This window comes from Nycticebus coucang, chromosome 1 (assembly GCF_027406575.1).
Source record: "Nycticebus coucang isolate mNycCou1 chromosome 1, mNycCou1.pri, whole genome shotgun sequence".
Taxonomy (NCBI): domain Eukaryota; kingdom Metazoa; phylum Chordata; class Mammalia; order Primates; family Lorisidae; genus Nycticebus; species Nycticebus coucang.
Window position 1 is genome coordinate 47,713,157 of NC_069780.1, and position 3,926 is coordinate 47,717,082.

The following is a 3,926-nucleotide window of genomic DNA, read 5'->3' on the forward strand; positions in this document are numbered from 1 at the left end:
CTACTGGGCATATACCCAGAAGACCAAAAATCAGATCATAACAAAGATATTTGTACCAGAATGTTTATTGCAGCCCTATTCATAATTGCTAAGTCATGGAAAAAGCCCAAGTGCCCATCAATCCACGAATGGATTAATAAATTGTGGTATATGTACACCATGGAATATTATGCAGCCTTAAAGAAAGATGGAGACTTTACCTCTTTCATGTTTACATGGATGGAGCTGGAACATATTCTTCTTAGTAAAGTATCTCAAGAATGGAAGAAAAAGTACCCAATGTATTCAGCCCTACTATGAAACTAATTTAAGGTTTTCACATGAAAGCTATAACCCAGTTACAACCTAAGAATAGGAGGAAGGGGAAAAGAGAGGGGAGGGAGGGGGGAGGTGGGTAGAGGGAAGAGGATTGGTGGGATTACACTAGCAGTGAATCTTACAAGGGTATATGTGAAACTTGGTAAATATGGAATGTAAGTGTCTTGGCACAGTAACTGAGAGAATGCCAGGAAGGCTATGTTAACCAGTGTGATGAAAGTGTGTCAATCGGTCTGTGAAGCTAGTGAATGTGCCCTATGATCATATCAATGTACACAGCTATGATTTAATAAAAAATAAATAAATAAATGAGAAAAAAATTAAAAAACCAAGACCATATGATTCTCTCAATTGATGCAGAAAAAGCTTTTGATAATAGCCAGCATCCTTTCATGATCAGAACATTTAAGAAAAAGGGTATAGAAGAGACATTTCTTAAACTGATAGAGGCCATCTACAGCAAACCCACAGCCAATATCATATTGAATGGAGTTAAATTGAAATCATTTCCACTCAGATCAGGAACCAGGCAAGGTTGCCCATTGTCTCCATTGCTTTTTAACATTGTAATGGAAGTCTTAGCCATCACAATTTGGTAAGAAAAGGCAATCAAGGGTATCTACATAGAGTCAGAGAAGATCAAACTTTCACACTTTGCAGATGATATGATTGTATATCTGGAAAACACTAGGGATTCTATTACAAAACTCTTAGAAGTGATCAAGGAATACAGCAGCATCTCAGGTTACAAAATCAACACTCATAAATCTGTACTCTTTATGTATACCAACAATGGTCAATCTGAAAAAACAGTCAAAGACTCTATTCCATTCACAGTAGTGCCAAAGAAGATGAAATGTTTGGGAGTTTACCTAACAAAGGACATGAAAGATCTCTAGAAAGAGAACTATCAAACTCTAAGAAAAGAAATAGCTGAAGATGTTTAAAAATGGAAAAACATACCATGCTCATGGTTGGGAAGAATCAACATTGTTACAACGTCCATACTACCCAAAGCAATATACAATTTTAATGCAATCCCTATTAAAGCTCTACTGTCATACTTTAAAGATCTCAAAAAAATAGTACTTCGTTTTATATGGACTCAAAAAAAAAAACTCAAAAAGACATGACATTACTCAGAAATAAAAACAAAGCAGGAGGAATTACGCTACCAGACCTCAGACTATACTATAAATCGATAGTGATCAAAACAGCATGGTACCAGCACAAAAACAGAGAGGTACATGTATGGAACAGAATAGAGAACCAAGAGATGAATCCAGCTACTTACAGTTATTTGATCTTTGACAAGCCAATTAAAAACATTCAGTGGGGAAAAGATTCCCTATTTAATAAATGATGCTGGGCGAACAGGCTGGCAACCTGTAGAAGACTGAAACTGGATCCACACCTCTCACCATTAACTAAGATAGATTCCCACTGGATTAAAGATTTAAACTTAAGACATGAAACTATAAAAATACTAGAGGAGAGTGCAGGGAAAACACTTGAAGAAATCAGCCTGGGAGAATATTTTATGAGGAGAACCTCCCGGGCAATTGAAGCAACACCAAAAATGCATTATTGGGACCTGATCAAACTAAAAGTCTTCTGAACAGCCAAGAACACAGTAAAGCAAGCAGACAGCCCTCAGAATGGGAGAAGATATTTGCAGGTTATGTCTCTGACAAAGGTTTAATAATCAGAATCCACAGAGAACTCAAATGTATTAGCAATAAAAGAACAAGTGATCACATCTCAGGGTAGGCAAGGGACTTGAAGAGAAACTCCCCTGAAGAAGACAGGTGCACAGCCTATATACATATGAAAAAATGCTCATCATCTTTAATCATCAGAGAAATGCAAGTCAAAACTACTTTGAGATATCATCTAACTCTAGTAAGAGTGGCTCACATCACAAAATCCCAAAACCAGAGATGTTGGCGTGGATGTGGAGAAAAGGGAGCACTTCTGCACTGTTGGTGGGAGTGGAAGCTAATACATCTCTTTTGGAAAGAAGTATGGAGAATACTCAGGGATCTAAAAGTAGACCTGCTGTTCAATCCTGCAATTCTTCTACTGGGTGTATGTCCAAAAGACCAAAAATCACTTTATAACAAAGATATTTGTGCCAGATTGTTTATTGCAGCCCAATTCATAATTGCTAAGTCATGGAAGAAACCCCATCGACCCATGAATGGATTAATAAATTATGGTATATATACACCATGGAATATTATGCAGCCTTAAAGAAAAATGGAGACTTTACCTCTTTCATGTTTACATGGATGGAGCTGGAACATATTCTTCTTAGCAAAGTATCTCAAGAATGGAATAAAAAGTACCCAATGTACGCAGCCCTACTATGAAACAAATTGATAGCTTTCATATGAAAGCTATAACCCAATTATAGCCCAAGAATATGGGAAAAGGGGAGGGGGGAGGATGGGGAGAGGGAGGGTAATTGGTGCATCTTACAAGGGTACATGCAAAATTTACTAAATGTAGAATACAAATGTCTTAACACAATAACTAAGAAAATGTTAACCAGTTTGATGAAAATATTTCAAATTGTATATAAAACCAGCACGTTACCCCATGATTGCATTGATGTACACAGCTATGATTTAATAATAAAAAAAAGAAAGAAAGAAGTTAAACATCTCTCCAAAGTAGATGTACAAATGCCAAATAAGTGCAGGGAAATATAGTCAGAATCACCAATCATTGGGGAAATGTCAGTGGAAAGCACCATAAGGTATCACTTCACACCACTGGTATGGCTATATTCAAAAAACGTGGAAAACGGCAAGGTTAACGAGGATGTGTAGAAATTGGAATGCTGGTGGAAATGTAAAATGGTGCAGCCACTAAAATAATAAGGTGTTTTCTTAAAAAGTCAAACATAGAGCTACTTATCCAGTCCAGAAACTCTTAAAATAGGAGTTCTGGAGGTTCTGACTTTGCTTATTAGCTAACACCCTGCAACTTCCTACATTTCCTGTGCCCTTACAGATGAAATCTTTGAAAGCTCCTACCTATAAACTCAAGATGAGAATGTCTTCAGCTTCAGCCCATCAGAGACTGGGGACTAGAATAGTCTTATTGCTATAGTCTATGGCATGGGGTGAACTAGGGGTGAGGCCAAGTCATAGGCTTCCCTAACTACCTGCCATCATATAGGCCCTGGTTTATCTCTTTACCCTCAAGTATACTTTGCTTTTCTTGTTTTAGTAATGCTGGTTGAGGCATTACTAAAGAAGCAAACACATACAAGAAAACATTGTTCTGTTTCAAATAATAGTGTTCAGTTAACCTTTCTCAGAAGCAACTTGCACACTATGTTATTCTATTTGTGCCAAAAGGTCAAAATGAAAACAAAGTTTAGTAATACATTAGATTCTTGTTTGACCTGTCAGTATAAGCCCAACTCTAATTTAATTCATTTTGAATGATCCCATTTGGAAAATCTCAAAGGTTGAATAGAAAGATCTTGGATCAACTATATCCATTAAGATTCTTTTTTGCTTAGAAACTAGGGAATAATAGCAGAACATATGTCCAAGTGGCTGACAATGGGAAGATACATACGCAAACAACAACAA